Raw genomic sequence first — 17,210 nt, forward strand, 5'->3', positions numbered from 1 at the left:
AATTGACGCAGCAGGGCTGCACCCGTCAGAGAAGAACATCGAGGCAGTTAAGCTGGCTCTGACTCCTCGAAACGTTACGGAGCTTCGGTCCTTTTTGGGCATGCTGACTTTTTACAACAAATTCTTGCCTAATCTGTCCACTCTCCTCAGCCCCTTATAACTACTTCTGGAAAAGAAATCGAAATGGTCTTGGGAAGGGCCTGAGGATGAGGCATTCCGGAAGGCTAAAGGCGTTTTGTGTTCCGCTCCGGTGCTAACTCACTTCGACTCCGCAAAAGAGCCATTTTTGGAAGCTGATGCGTCACCCTACGGCGTGGGAGCGGCCTTATTCCATCACATTGCAGGACAGTATCAGCCCCTAGGATTCCGATCTCGGACGCTCACTGGCGCAGAAAAGAATTATTCGCAGATCGAGCGTGAGGCATTAGCTCTCGTCTACGGTGTCACGAGGTTCCGAGATTATCTGCTGGGCAGGCAATTCACACTAATAACTGACCACCAGCCATTGTTGGGTCTCCTAAGAGCGGACAGGCAAATGCCGGTTATGGCCGCTGCCTGCATTCAGCGATGGGCAATCATACTCGGGGGCCTACCGATATTGATTGCAACATAAGCCTGGAAAATTCATGTGCAATGCCAATGCTCTGAGCCGCCTACCTCAACCGTTACAGGACGAAGCGGACGAGGAGGATGAGGCCCAAATTGTACTGAACCTGGACCAGTGGGATAAGCCTGCGCTGCTGTTAAAGGAACTCAAAGCACTCGCTGTCACTGATGAGGTACTCTCACAGGTACACAAGTACACACGGGAAGGTTGGCCGCGCAGTTTTTAGATAGAAACGAAAGAGATGGCAGAGTTCTACAAAAAGCGGCATGAGCTGTCTGTTACTGAAGAAGTGCTCTACTGGGGTCATTGCCTTGTAGTGCCGGCAAATGCGCGAGGGAAGCTGCTAAAGCTACTACATGCAGCCCGCCAAGGCGTGTCCGCTATGAAGGCAAAAGCCAGGTCTTTATTTTGGTGGCCCGGCTTAGACCACGACATCGAGTGCATTGCAGCGACATGCCACAACTGCGTGCAAACGTTACCGATGCCTCAGGCGAAAGAACTAGTAAGTTGGCCCGATACGCGCAAAAGGTGGTCGCGCTTGCATATCGACTATGCGGGGCCAATCAAAGGGAAAATGATTCTGGTAGTCGTCGATTCACACACAAAGTGGATTGAGGCAGTTCCCATGTCGCAGGCTAACGCTCACAGCACAATTAATGCCCTCAGGACAATATTTAGCCGTTTCGGTATACCGCGCACGGTCGTGTCAGACAACGGGACGCCATTCACAGCACGGGAGTTCGAGCAGTTTATGAAGCGAAATGGAATAGTGCATATTCAGGCACCCCCCTATCACCCCCAGAGTAATGGCCTAGCCGAGCGAGCCGTGTGCACCATCAAAGAAGGCTTGAAGAAGACAGGAGGCAGTTGCATCATAACGTCGTTGGGCCGGCTGTCGTGCAATTATCTAAATGCACCACACCAAGGAGGCCCTTCTCCTTCAGAGATGCTATTAGGTTAACGGTTGCGCACAAGGCTGGACATGTCTTTTCCTTCCACAGCCTGCCCTGCCAAAGCTGCGAATGACTCAAGCTGGAACTTTGCACCGGGAGACTATGTGTACGTGCGAAATTACGGCGTCTGTGATAAGTGGGCCCCAGGCACTGTGGAAGCTACTTCCGGCGCTCGCCTCCTGGATGTTAAGACTGCGGACGAGCTTGTCCGCCGCTACTTGGATCAAGTTCGTAAGCGAAGCACAGATGAGACCTCAGCAGCCGTCAACCTGTCGAAGCTTCCTACAATGGGTTCCCCAGTATTAAAGGAACCAAGGACCTCTGAAACATCTGAGAGAATACCAGAAGCGCAACATCAGGAGCTACGTCGCTCCACACGATCAAAGAAACCTGTTGTGCGTTTTGGTTACTAAGGGTGAAGAAATGCGGTAACCCATGAACATGATGAGCAAGCTGTTTCCTTCAGTGCGCATGTGCGCACTCTTTCTGTCACACCTCCCCTTACCTTTTCTTTATATTTCCGTGCGTGAATAAACCCGGCGTTCTTCGGCTGGAACGACTGTCTCGTTCACTACGAGAGGCGCGTTGCCTCTGCCCGTCAACCATCGTAACAAACACCTTTATAAAGATGTTCTATTTCTTCATTGTCATGACTCAAGGTTGGAATGTAGGCTTGTACTACCTTGAATCTATATCTCTTATTTAGCTGTATTACAACTGCTACCCTCTCATTAATGCTGTAAAATTCATCAATGTTGCTCGCTATTGGATTAGAAATTATTAGATTATTATGGATTAGAAATCTTGCATCTTATTCTATCTTATCTGGAAGACCTCTGTAGCAGAGGGTGTGGCCATTAGTCAGCACCGTATAAACCTCACCAATCCTTCTAACTTCACTAAGGCCAATAATATACCAGGCGATGCATGATTATTCCTCAAAAAGCCCTGCCAAGATAGCTTCACTCAAAAGGTTTTGTGTGCCGGGGCAGAAACTTGGAGGTTAACAAAGAAGCTCGAGAACAAGTTAAGGTCCACGCAAAGAGCGACAGAACGAAAAATGTTAGGTGTAATTTTAACAGACAGGAGGAGAGCAGTGTGGATTGGAGAGCAAATGGGACCAACGAATATTGTAGTCCACATTAAGAGAAAAAGGAATGGATCTGGGCAGGCCATGTAATGCATAGGGTAGATAACAGGTGGACCATCAGAGTTACAGGATTGTTGCCAAGGGAAGGGAAGCAAAGTTTAGGATGGCAGAAAATTAGACGGGGTGACGAAATTTGGAAATTTGCAGGCGCCAGTTGCAATCAGCTAGCGCAAGACAAGGGTAATTGGAGATAGCTGGGAGAGGCCTTTGTCCTGCAGTGGGCATAAAAACAGGCTGATGATGATGATGACGACGACGACGATAATGAATGTCCCATGGGGACCCTTGAGGTACAAATAAATAAATAAACAAAGCTTGCATCACACACTTGCTTGGCTAAAACAAACATTGGTTCGTCTGGTAATTCTTTAAGGAACCCTAAATGAAGCTATATTGCCAGCTACCTGCTGCTTCACCTAACATCATCATCATCAGCCTCGTTAGGCCCACTGCAGGGCAAAGGCCTCTCCCATACTTCTCCAATTACCCCGGTTATGTACTAATTGTGGCCATGTCGTCCCTGCAAACTTCTTAATCTCATCCGCCCACCTAACTTTCTGCCGCCCCCTGCTACGCTTCCCTTCCCTTGGAATCCAGTCCGTAACCCTTAATAACCATCGGTTATCTTCCCTCCTCATTACGTGTCCTGCCCATGCCTTTTTCTTGATTTCAACTAAGATATCATTTAACTCGAGTTTGTTCCCTCACCCAATCTACTCTTTTCTTATCCCTTAATGTTACACCTATCATTCTTCTTTCCATAGCTTTCCAAATTAGTTGTTCTTAATTGAAGTAAAGGAATGATAAATAAATGAAATTGTATAATAATTATAAGCGTAAATAAGAATCCGGTTTCCTTTCTGTTTTTATTTATTTATATATATATAGTGTCGCGAAGCGCTTTAAGCAGTAAGCGCTCGCGACTAGAACGTTGGAGCAGCGAGAGGTAGTGTAGTCGACCGAGCACCGAAACAAGGTTGTTCTTTCTCGTCGTCGTTGTCCCTCGCCTAGCCACAGCCCCACTGCTCCCTATTTTACAGTACAGTTATCTGCCCCGCGGAAAAGGAAGCCGTCCCGGCGACCTACGGGTAGGACAGCACAGGCGGATCATAGTAGGGCTTGAGACGCTGGGCATGCACAATTTCGCGTCCACGACGGCGATGATCCAAAGGTAGCTCGAGGGGTTCCACAATATAGTTGACTGGAGACGTTTGGTTGATCACCCGGTATGGGCCTTGGTACTTCGATGCGAGTTTCAGTGACAGTCCAGTGGTAGAGGCTGGAACCCAAAGCCACACTAGCGAGCCAGGAGCATAGGATACAGGAGCATGGGAACTTTCTCGATGGTGCTTCTGGCGTTGCTGGTCTTCTGACGTAAATATACGGGAAAGCTTGCGACACTCTTCTGCGTGTGCAGCAGCTTCGAATAGGGTAGTTGTTTCCGTGGAGTCTGCGCGGTACGGAAGGATAGTATCCATTGTGGAAAAAGGTTCGCGTCCGTACAGGAGAAAGAAGGGCGAAAATCCTGTGGTAGTCTGCGTGGCGGTGTTGTAAGCGTAGGTCAGAAAAGGTAGAACATGGTCCCATTTGGTTTGGTCGGATGCAACGTACATGGCCAGCATGTCACCAAGAGTGCGATTAAAGCGCTCGGTCATGCCATTAGTCTGCGGATGATATGCAGTAGTGGTGCGATGAATGATGCGGCATTCTTTGAGGAGAGCCTCGATGACGTCGGAGAGGAAGACACGGCCTCTGTCACTGAGTAATTCCCTGGGAGCTCCGTGGCGAAGGATGATGTGGCGCAGGAGAAACCAGGCGACGTCACGTGCAGAAGCGCTGGACACAGGGGAAGTTTCCACATAGCGTGTAAGATGGTCGATGGCCACGATTACCCAGTGATTGCCATCTGATGTGGTTGGCAGAGGTCCATAAATGTCGATGCCTACTCGATCAAAAGCACGTGCTGGGCAAGGCAAAGGCTGCAATGGGACGGTTGAACGACGAGGGGGATCTTTACGGCATTGGCAAACCAGACAGGAGCGGACATAATGATGGATGAATCGATACATCCCCCGCCAGTAGTAACGAAGGCGTAGACGCGCGTATGTCTTCAGTACCCCTGCATGCGCGCACTGGGGATCGTCGTGGAATGCTGCGCAAATATCCGAACGCAGGTGTCGCGGGATGACAAGCAACCATTTGCGGCCGTCCGGGAGGTAGTTGCGACGGTACAAGAGCCTGTCGCGAATGGAGAAGTGATGTGCTTGGCGACGTAATGTGCGATTGGTAGTGGGTGTCGATGGGCTGGACAAAAAACGCAGCATGGACACAATCCATGGGTGTTTCTTCTGTTCCAGAAGAATGTCCGTGGCAGCGAGGGAAGACTCGGACAATGAGGCCTTCGGGAAGCTAGCCTCGTCTGTTAGTGGCGAACGAGACAAGGCATCCGCATCCGAATGTTTTCGGCCAGAACGATACAGCACGCGAATGTCGTACTCCTGCAGTCGAAGGGCCCATAGAGCAAGACGACCGGACGGTTCTTTTAAGGACGACAGCCAGCACAGCGAATGGTGATCAGTTATGACGTCAAACGGGCGGCCATAAAGGTACGGACGGAATTTGGTTATGGCCCAAATTATAGCCAGGCATTCCTTTTCTGTGACAGAATAGTTCGATTCAGGTTTAGTGAGTGCACGACTGGCGAAGGCAACGACGTACTCATCGAAGCCAGCCTTTCTCTGAGCGAGAACGGCCCCAAGGCCAACGCCACTGGCATCCGTGTGTATTTCAGTTGGAGCACTTAGGTCGAAATGGCGCAGGATTGGTGGTGACGTCAAGAGACAACGCAGCTTTGTGAAGGCGGCATCGCAATCTGGTGACCAGGTTGAAAGGTTGTGGTCACCATGAAGAAGGTGTGTTAAAGGTGCTATTATAGAGGCAAAATTGCAGATGAAACGGCAAAAGTATGACGCTAATCCAATGAAGCTGCGCAGTTCTTTCAAAGTCATTGGTCGGGGAAACTGGGCAACAGCTTGTAGTTTCGCCGGATCAGGGAGTACACATTCTTTCGACACGACATGGCCGAGCATGACCAGCTGTCGGGCAGCGAAGTGACACTTCTTCAAGTTAAGCTGGAGGCCAGCATCGGCGATGCACTTTAAGACGCGTTCAAGTCGAAGTAAGTGGGAAGGAAAGATAACGATGTCGTCCAGATAACACAGCCATATCTGCCATGTGAGGCCGCGTAAGATGTCGTCCATCATTCTTTCAAATGTGGCAGGCGCATTACACAGGCCAAATGGCATCACGGTGAATTTAAATAAACCGTCAGGTGTGATGAAGGCCGTTTTCGGACGGTCTGACTCAGCCACTGGCACTTGCCAGTACCCGGATCGTAAGTCTAAGGATGAGTAGAATTCGGCGCCTTGGAGGCAGTCTAGCGCGTCGTCAATACGGGGTAGCGGATAAACGTCCTTGCGTGTGATCTTATTAAGTCGCCGGTAGTCCACGCAAAAGCGAATTTGTCTTTTTTACCAGCACTACAGGAGAAGCCCAGGGACTGTGCGAAGGTTGTATGACACCGCGTTGGAGCATGTCTGCAACCTGCTCAGCGATCACGCTACGCTCCGTGGCGGATACACGATACGGCCTGTGGCGTAAAGGCGCATGGTTGCCGGTGTCGATGTGATGGACAACAGTGGAAGTACGGCCTAAGCGAGATTGTTGTAGGTCGAATGACGTGCGCAAGCGGTCTAGAAGATGGATGATCTGAGCGTGCTGCACTGGAGTGAGGATGGGATCAATACACTGGTAAAATGTTGGGTCACACGGCGGCGTGGGAGGAGAAACATGAAGGGCCAGAGCGTCAACCGGAGGAGAAGCCGGGTCGTCAGGAACATCGTAAAGGAAGCTTGGTTCGATTTCGTCGGCATAACCAAGACACTCATTGTGGAGCAGCCTAGCAGGGCAAGGAAAAAGGTTCGATACATAAAGTGCGCTCGAACCTTGTCGAATGGCAAGAAGGGCAAAAGAAAGCAAGAAAAGATGGCGGCGAGCAACAAGCTTAGACGGCGTGAAAAGAACTGTGAAGTCGGAAAACCCAACGCAGGAAACGGGTACAAGTGCGGCAGAGTATGGCGGAATCTCGGTGTCGGCGGTGACGAACACACGACTGGAAGTGTCATCAGTATCTTCAAAAACGTTGGTGCCGAATGGCGACAGCGCGAGTTCAGCACGGGCACAATCTATATAACGGCATGATGAGAGGACAGAAAGTCCCATCCTAAAATCATGGCATGGGAGCAGCGAGGCAGAACAACGAACTCAATATGGTATAAAGCGCCGCTTATAACAACACGCACGGTACACTTCCCTAAGGGCTCAATCGGCGCTGCGCTTGCTGTACGTAATGAAATGGATGAATAAGTCGTCGCGACTTTTCTAAGGGTAAGTCGAAGCTGGTTCGAAATCACTGATATTGCGGCTCCAGTGTGTACAAGCGCATGAACGGCAATGTCTTCTGCATAAACTTCAAGGACGTTCGCAGGAAATAAATGAGGTCTTGAGGAGTTCGCTGAGATCGCAGTTCTTGCCTACGGAACTGCGGTCCTTAGTTTTCCTCTCGGATAGCTTCAGGACGACGGATAAGCGGCGACAGAGAATGCCGACGGGGAGACGGAGACCGACGGGTATTGAAGGGTCGGGAAAGAGGAGACGAGGCTTCGAAGGGCTGAGCGGCAGTAGCCGGACGGGATGGAGAGTCGAAACCGTTACTTTGTGCCCTCGGAGAATCCGAAGGATACCATCCACGCCGGCGGCAAAGCCGTGCTACATGCCCAGGCAGGCCGCACGAATAACAGATAGGCCGATTGTCATGGGTGCGCCATGGATTGAGGACAGCGGGCGGAGACTGTTGGAAATATTGGTGAGGTTGGGCGCACGGGCTGCTGTGGCGGCCAGTAGCTGCTCGGGGGGGGCAGGAGAATATGTTGCAGCTGCTTGCAGAGGTGAGGGAATGGCGCTGGTAAGTCTGGATTGATTACCTGCAGAAGGAGGCCTTGGATTAGCGACAACAGCAGCGTACATAAGGGGCACAGGCGTAGGAGGCGGTTGATGAGTAAGTGGTACTGCATTAGCGAGTTGTTCTTGTATCATGTGACGGAGATCTGGAGACAAGCGCGGCTCTGAGGCTGGAGCGACTGACAGAAGAGAGAGCTGGCGCGCCACTTTTTCTCATACAAATTGCTTGATTTTGTTGAAAATTTCTGAACTGCACGGCGTAGAAGTGACACCATCACTCAGAGCTGAAAGCGTGACGTCCGGAGCGAGTGCTTGGCGCGTAGAAAGCCGTTGTTTGCGCAGCTCCTCATAGCTCTGGCAAAGCGTTATGAGGTCGACCATCTGAGGATTCCTTGCCACGAGCATTTGGAAGGCGTCATGTTCTATGCCTTTCAAGATGTCCTTGACCTTGTCATCTTCGGTCATATCTGGGTCGATACGCCGGCAGATGTCAACTACAGCTTCAATGTAGCTCGTAAAAGTTTCGCCCTTTTGTTGGGCACGACAGCGAAGCTGTTGTTCCGCCCGAAGTTTGCGCACAGCAGGGCGACCGAATACTTCTTGAAGTGCCGTTCGAAAGGTAGAATGGCACGTAACCAAGCTTGTCAGCTTCAGACCATTTGTTGTGGGCACTCACTCGCTTGTATGATGACAGGCAGTCTTCTATGTCATGATCGTCAGTGCCATTGAATATGGGAGGATCCCGTTGGCGTGGCGCACCAGGACAGACGACTGGAGGCGGTGCCATTTTGTGGAGGTACTTGTCGCGAAGCACTTTGAGCAGTAAGCGTTCGCGACTAGAACGTTGGAGCAGCGAGAGGTAGTGTAGTCGACCGAGCACCGAAACAAGGTTGTTCTTTCTCGTTGTCGTTGTCCCTCTCCTAGCCACAGCCCCACTGCTCCCTATTTTACAGTACAATATATATATATATATATATAGAGAGAGAGTGAGAGAGACCACACATGCGCGCATGTGCACTCAAGCCGGTGCAAAGGGGCTACTTGGACAGCTTGCAACGTGAATGATCTGGCTTAAGTGAGAGCCTTTGGTATGACCTTGCACAGACATTGCAACACAGAGACTAACACAGGTTTCAGCACTCTTAATGCATTTAAACAAAGCGTCAAATGTACGTAGATTCTAACAAGGTACATTGGATCTGCCGCAATTTTATTCTTTAACTTGGGAGATCTATATGTGTTCCAGTATCTTTTTATCTGCGCCATAATCAGATGGAGTTTTAACAGTATCTGAACATTTTTTAACGTTAGCCTTTATGCACATGTGTACGAAAAAGAACTTGCCGTCCAGTATTAATTTTCTGAGGGTCGATTTTTTTCGCCATATGCAACCTCCACAGGTCTATTATTTTATTACAGATTCCAATTCTTCTCAGGGATCTATTTTGAAAATTAATTTACCGTAATGTTTTAGGGTGACCGTAAAGTGAGAAAAAAATATTTTGCACTGGTATATATGTACTGTTTGTTCATGATTAACAACAATAAAAAAAAAGGAAATAAACTGATAATTATAAATTTGGGGTATTGTTATCACATAAGGCTTAGAAAATGCGCACATCAGAATATTTCACAAGTGTCAAATGTTCCTGCTCTTACACTAATATTTACGTCCATAGCGTAATCGAACTACGTAGGCGAGCGCACTCAAGAAAACTGTGGTTGTGTGCCCGTCAAAAAAGCAGAACGTGTGACAAACTTCCGCTAATCTTCATCGTATCACCAACCAGAGGCAATTAGTTTTCGTGAGTCTCCAAAAAAAGAAAACAAGAGGAAATGCATGCACGGCGGCATCCTTCCTATGCGCACGCCTGTGAGCACTAAACAAGCGAGAAAGAGGCGGTCACTCTTTGAGTGATTAGTAACGAGAAAGCCATCACTTTTGCGAGCGGTATTATATAGGTGCGCCGGTACAAACTAGCTCTAAAACAAACCATGCAACGAAAACTGAGAAAGGGAGGGATGAGGAAAAAATTCCCTGTATTTCCACATAGTGGTAGCACATGTCAGAAAAGGAAAAGTTAGGAAATTGGCGCGCGTTTTAAACATACAGACAGCACCGTAAATATACGACATTGATCACTTTGGACTTTTTAGCAGCACCGTATATTTATGCCACTGACCCTCAAATGGTTCAAGGGGGCCTGAATTACTTTTTATCGAAGTGGAGAAATGCATTTGAAATTGAAACAGGCTATTTCAGAAACACTTTGTAACAAAAATTACTTCAATTCGTTCAGCAGAAGCAGAGTTATTGGCAATCAAATGCCTCCTTCGTGGCGCTTCTGCTCCTTCTTCGATGCCTCGCACTGCAATGGCTATGACAGAGTGGAGCGTGCCCACATTGCTCTGCCCACTGAATGTCACTGTGGCGCGAAATTCAAATTTCATTTTCGATGTTCACGTAGATGCCACAACTTCCAATTTTGGGCCTACGACGCGTTTTTCGTTAGTGAGCCGCAGTGTGCTCAGCCAGTGGACTCGCAGCATCTTGCGGTATGAAGCAGAGCGCAGCTACATGCAAATGTAGTGCGTATGTGCAGCGTTTGCTTTGTGACGCGACAGGGCTCGAGTACTAGCTTGCAGTCATATGCTCCAGTCTGGCCGTGCTATGGACCGGCTTTGTCCTGCACCAGCTTGACCAATGGGTAGCAGTCACATTCGATTTGCACATTTTGAAGCACTCTTGATAACACAATATGAAGCGAAGTCTGCCAAGGCGTCCAACCAGGAGGGGCGAAGAGGGAGCAAGCGCGAGTATGGTCCGACACTAAGTTTCACGTGGATGAAAGTTGAAAAGAGTGTTTGAGAGAAAGGGGCCCTCGCGCTACACTTGTGAGCTGTACGAGTCACGGACGACTGCAACACTTGGCAGAGATGTTCACAGCAACATATGCTATCCACGGACTATGTTCTTTAACCAAGCCCGAGGCTGGGTTCAGGACCCCTTTATTGAACAACATTGTGAAAAAGCTTCTGCAGCAAGTATTTCAAATGTGACATGTTTAATGTCTGATGGCAACTGTAAGTTGACATTGCATGTAAGAGGTCTTTTTTAAATCAGTACTTTTTTTATCAGTAGGATTGTGACGTGCTTCATACTTCAGAACTACGTGCTCTTGAAAGGTGCCCTGAACCACTTTTCTTAGAAGCATAAAAAAAAGCTAGGTTCCTCCCAGGAATATATTACTGAAATACTGTCTTTATTGACATAAAAGTCTTTTTTCTTTTTTCTGTTTAAAGTGTTACCTAAAGTGAGCTATTGACCTACAGTACCGCCGCAGAGCCAGGCTCAACGTTATTCAGACTTGCTTCAAGAAATGCAGCACATGGAATGCACTCGACGGCACCTACGGACACCTGCTAAGCATGTGATGAGGACGGCTTATCTGACAGTTTCAATGTGGATGCAACTTGTGGCATCGACAATAGAGATACAGTAAATAAAGACAGACAGACAAAGAACTTTATTTACAAGGTCCTGAGAAGCTTTGCCCTAGGGCAGAGCTGCGAGCCACTCTCATGTAGGGACTGGTAGCCAAGCTTACAGTAAATGAAGGTGTGCTATGTTCAAAGCTTATTTTTCTGAAGATATGGGTCAACCAATGTTCGAATTACTTTATTTCTCAGTCTATATAGTTCAGTCTATATAGGTCGACCTATATATGTGTTCAACCTATTTTCGAATAAATACAGTAATTTTTAAAAAGACCTAGTATGAGTTTACTCTCGATACCTCAAGCGGCGCTATTTACCTTTCCCATTCACTGTCAACATCTTCTATGTTGAAGGAGCTCCGGTGGTGGCAGAGTGGTGATGTTACGGCAAGAAGGCTTGTCATGGAGGCCGCGGCATTTACACTACACATGAAGGCACAGCTGCATGCAACTGTAAGTGCATGGCAGGGCTGGAGTGCACACTCGCATGCTCCGGCCTGGTCGTGCTATGTGGTGTGGACCGGCTTCATCTTTCACGGATACTGGTTAGCAAATCCAGATTGCACACTTTGGAGCGCTCGATACAATGCTCAAAACGAAGTATGCTTAGCCAGGAGCCGAGATACATCCGCACCTTGTAGATGCTCCCCGCCATTCATCGCGTATGTGTGGTCTGGGATTAAGTTTTGTGAAATTCAGCGATAGCCGAGTGTTTCAGAGTAATCAAAATTAGCGAGATTTGACGGCTACAACAACGTTAAAGTGTGACCAAGCTTCATTCCTACGAGAACAAGCACAGCCGAGCGTAAGCAGACAGTATTCAGCTAACACTCCTTGATTGATGTCAGCTATTGGCCATTCGCAGCCTTGTATGGGAATCGTGAAATACGGCAGATGCCGGCAGCCCGAAACGAGTGAAACCGTTAAGAAACGAAAAGCCCAAAACGAAAAGAGTGAGAAAAAGGTGATCTCATGGTCTGCTTTTGAGCCCCACATGCTGCATACAAGTACAAAATTTGGCTGAGATGTTCACAGCAGTGTATGCTACCCATGGAATGACTTTTTAACCTAGCTTGAAGGATAGTTCAGGACCCTTTTAAGAGTTTTTGTCACCTGTCAAACTTTCTTATGCAGCTGTCTTTGAAAACAAAACAATGCTTTCTTTATGTAACTATCTCCGCACCAGCTCATTAAGGTTCCGTAAGCCTCTTATTGGCGCAGCTTGTGTGGGCTAATCATTAATCATAACTGATAAAACTGCGAGTTTAACAGCGTTGGTAATACCACCCTCTGCGTCAACTTCAACTGTTAGCAGAAGACTTCCACCCTTTTGTCACTATTTTTTTACAGTTAAACTTCGATATCACAAACTTCAATACAGTCGAATGCGGCTATATCGAACTTGCAAAAAAAAGAAAACGCCCATCAGTTCGATATAGGGAATATTTCAATATATAATCCTGCTAAAGGATTGGATGTCATAAAAACACATACCATTTATAAAATCACTTTATTGATGAAACTAGCTTAGTTTCACATGAAACAGTCCTGTATTTTCTTCTGCTTGGGCAATTTCGCTACCTGCGATGCAGGCACTTCTCCACATTGTCTAGAGTCAGAGCAGCTGAGGCCTCCAACTTCCACGTTGGCATAGATGCACCGGACTAGTGCAAGTGCACCAATCACTTCGGAGGATGTGGGCAAAGGACCATCGTTGCTTTCCTCATTGTGCCCACTTTCACTAGTGCTCAGTACCATGTCGGCATTGTAGTCTTCGTTTTCGGACTCTCCCGTGGTCGCGACAACTCACAAACTCGTCGACTGTGAACTCAGACTTGTCAATGGCTTCTGGAAATTCTGACAGCTTGCTGCAAAGCTCGGCAACACCGGCAATGGCTTCGTCGCACTCATCAGAATTTACAGTCATCAACGGGCCAAGGAAGCAGGCACGTCTGAAGCAATTTCAGATGAACCACTAGTACACAGCCGTGCGTACGCGTCGGGCACCACGGGCACCGGGTGGCGAGTTTGTCTGCTTTAGCACTAATCTCCCCCTTCAAGATCATGCTGAGAGTGCTCCCCAGAATCTTGGAACGCTGTGGGGTCATCCGACTTCTCACCACATTTGATCTGATCTATAATTTCAAGCTTCACGGCGAAAAGCTAATGCTGCCGCTTCATCACGGCAACACTGCGGGTGAAGGCCCACAAGGCGCAAACACAATGAATCAGAAAAGCGCGCCGCCTTCCGCCATCTTGCACGATCACGGCACAGGAGCGTCTGATTAGCTGTCTGAACAAGTGCTGCGAGCGGGCCACCATAATTTTTTGCAGGGGGGTGTCGACAGCTCGCCCGACGCAGCGGGGTCACGGTAGGGAGAGCGGTTGGATGGAGCCACACCGCCGGGTTTCGTCGCCGCAGCAAGGGAAAGGCAACTTCTGAGGGCACTTTTGCGCCGCTTGTTGTTCGATATCTTGGGAGTCGCTGCTATTTTTGTTCAATGTAAACGTAATTTTTGCTATATATACTCATTGTAACTATACCGTGTTCAGAAATTGTTCTATATACAGAATAATTCAACGTAAATGAGTTCGATATAGTCGGGTTCGACTGTATAACGAAATTTTCTATATAACGAGGTATTTAACATTTCATAACCTCTTGTCCATAGAACATGTATTTGGAACCTCAATATAACAAAGTATGTTTGTATGCGATTTCAATATAACAAAATTTTGCTTCCGCCGCAAAGGAGTGCCGAGACAATAAATGGAAACTTCTGTGGACGCAGATGGTCAAATGATTGAATTACAAGCAATTGCTTGTGGCACCTCTCAAATGGCACATGGCGTGACAAGAGGGACCACCGAAGTGGAGCCACATCATGGTCCGTATAAAATCCAAGTGCAATAAGATCCTACCATGCTCCATGTACTTTGTGCTTTAGATGCGAGTGAAAGTGTGCCAGGATGAAACAAGAAAGGTGGTGGCTTCACGAGTGCTACCTTCCCGCGGGAGCAGAGGGAAGAGGGGAAGGGGAGCAAGCTCGCAGTAACGCGTTCAAGCGCATGCGAGTTACGGGAAAAAGTTGGCATGCTCACGATTTCTGGCACGCGTCTTGGCCACGGCTGCACATGGCTGAGCGCACACGTAGTTGCGCATGCTGATTTAGAGGTAATCTGCCACGTATGGAAAGAGTGGGCATGCCAAGACGGTATGGCATCATTTAAGCCATTTTCCAGCGCATTTAGTATTGGAGGTTGCGTAATCTCGAGTTTCGGTGACTCGTAGGAGCGACAGGCAGCTGAAGCATTCACACCGCGCTGCCGGCGCTCTTCATGGTAGCGTCGTCTCAGTGCAGGCGACGCTATCAGCTATGGAGGCGGAGTGCATGCAAGCGTGGCTGGCTTTACTTAATTCGTACTGCTGATGTGAAAATGTTGTCAACATGGCATGAAACCGTATCATTCATCACCAACTCCCAAATTTATCAAAATGAATTGTTTCCTCATTCAAACATACTTTTTTCGATTGCCCAATAATTCAGAAAATTTTGCGGCCCCTTTCCATGCAAGAAAAATCTATTGGTGACTGTACTCATATGCATAAATGGTTAAATTTCAATACAATGAAATTTCGATATAAGGAAGCAAATTGCCGATTTTACCTACTTCGTTATATCGAAGTTTAACTATTTCGCTTAACCATCAACTGGCTTAGGCATTATGCACATAAATCTTTTTAATAACTAATTAAGTGACAAGGAGTACATTCTAAAAAAATTTCACATCTTTTGGGACTTACCTTGTCAACAAGCATCATGATATATTGTAAATTAGTCCCTTGGCTTCACTCTGACGTCGGCACTGCAGAATGTTGCCCATCACTTATAGGCACGCTAGCTGTTAACTTAAACAGTCACAAAGGCTGCAAATATCACTTTGCCATTAGCGGCAGGCACTAGACATTAGGCAGGCCATTAGCGGAAAAAGAAAGAAGAGGTGAAAACACAACACACAAGGAAGAAGACGACGGGACAAGGCTGGCCAGCAGTTAATATTCTACCTTAAGAAATTACGCAGACCCAACGCACATCTTGAAATATATTTGAAGCAAAGCTTTCGTGAAGCAGTTAATCAGACTCTATAAATTTGCCCATTTCAGTCTTGCGTCTTTGGCATAAAGGAAACTGGCGCAAGCACATGTGCTCTCGCGCAGCCCTCGTGCTATGCAATGTGACACACAAGGAGATCATGGAGTTGACATTGGCACAAAATAAAATTACAAGTGTGACTGTGACCGCACAAAGAGGTGAACCAGGCTGAGGCCTCCAATCTCAAGAGGAAGAAAAAGGTTGCCATGCTGCATGCCACCAAGGGGTGAGCTACAGACAAAAGTAGCGATCACACGATCGAAAGCTTGCAACCTAAGCCGTGTATCCTTTTTTCGTTGTTAGTAAAGTCAACTCTCGTTACAATAGACCCTGATAATCTGACAAAAAATGTCCATTTTATCCAAAGTCCGTAATATCCGAGACGCCTCACATGCGAAACTTTCATCGTGATGTCTAACAGTTTTATTGCAAAAAGCGAGTACGAATGCTTAAAGTAAACAAAAAAAGTCACAATTTCACCCGAAAGGCGAAGTATCAATTGCGATAGCAAATTAAGATAAGCGCAGCAGCAACAGTGAGTGAATTGACCTTCGTGCTGCCTCTCGCTTCAACGCGAACTAAACGTCGAAAGCACAGCACATACGAAGCTACCGGCACTGGGCGCACTTTGTCCACAGTGCAGATCGCTTTCAAGATACAGCGCCTGCGTGGGCGCGCACCTTGTCCACATCACAGACTGCTTTCAAGATATGGTGCCCATGCGGGCACGCCATTACCAGCAACTACCGGAGCAGAACTCCCTTTCCCTCGCCTCCCCCTCCCCCATGCCTCGCGTGCAAAAGTCAGCGCGCTTCCGCCCCACTTTTCTCCCTCCCTCGCACGCAAGATATTGAACCGCGATCGTCGGCTGACCCTCGCAAGTCAATTGCCTGCCCGTATTGACACGGAAAAAGTCCATTTTATATGCCTGATTCTGTCAAAAAATGTCGCTAATTTTGTCCACTGTAGTCGATAGTCCGTTGCGGTGAGGTCCGGTAAAAGCTAATTTTGTTGCATTAATAAAATAGGCCGACCAAACTAAGGTTGAAAAATCGTCTATTATATCCGAAAGTCTGCTGTACGCGGGTCCGTTGTAACGAGCATAGACTGTAATCCATTTTTTAAGAGAAATGTTACAACTTTGCTTATGCAACTACTTTTCAGAAATAGATGTTTCGTAACTTATCAGAGATGTACCAATGGCTCCCTAAGACTGCTTGAAGCAGGTTGTCAAAAGTTTTGCTTTCTAAAGGCTCCCTTTGGCATGGCTTATATTTCCACTGCCTCCCGCAGAGAAATTTCTTCTACACTTGCAGACATTGTTCCCTGTTCCCCTTTATCGTCCACCTTACTTGGAACGCACTTCACTCACCTGAACATTAAATGGAAAGAAAAATGTGAGCGGCATGCTTTTGTCACTTAGATGTCTCAGGTTTGTATTGTTCTGGCCGTACATGCACACTTGTATTTCAGTTCCTGGGCCATGCAATCTGACGGCAAGAAGTTTTCCTTACAAACGTTATCAATTCGCAGCCAAAGCACATGAGAACTGATACAGCAGTTATACTTCACAACTACACGCACACTGCCGCATTTCACAGTATGTGCTCAAACATCTTAAATCGACGCAGTGGTAACACGTTCAAGCAGTGGCATGCTGGCTTGCAGCAAGCTAGTTGCCACACGTGCCCTCCCTGCTCGCTGAACAAGTTGGTGCATCTGGTGGCACGCACCCGATTGCCCAACAGTGAGGTTTGTGGTATAACCTCTTTCTTTAAAGAAAAGCTACCCTGCAACAACAAGCTAGTATGCGTGACCTCCAACCACGGA

General features: G+C 47.7%; 1 protein-coding gene across 3 annotated transcripts in view; it reads right to left on the bottom strand.

The window, feature by feature from the left end:
* The window catches only part of rngo (DNA damage inducible 1 homolog rngo), a 132,905-nt gene that overhangs the window by 14,766 nt on the left and 100,929 nt on the right, over positions 1–17,210 (bottom strand). The window lies entirely within an intron of this gene.

The sequence above is a fragment of the Dermacentor andersoni genome, chromosome 3 (assembly GCF_023375885.2).
Source record: "Dermacentor andersoni chromosome 3, qqDerAnde1_hic_scaffold, whole genome shotgun sequence".
Lineage (NCBI taxonomy): Eukaryota > Metazoa > Arthropoda > Arachnida > Ixodida > Ixodidae > Dermacentor > Dermacentor andersoni.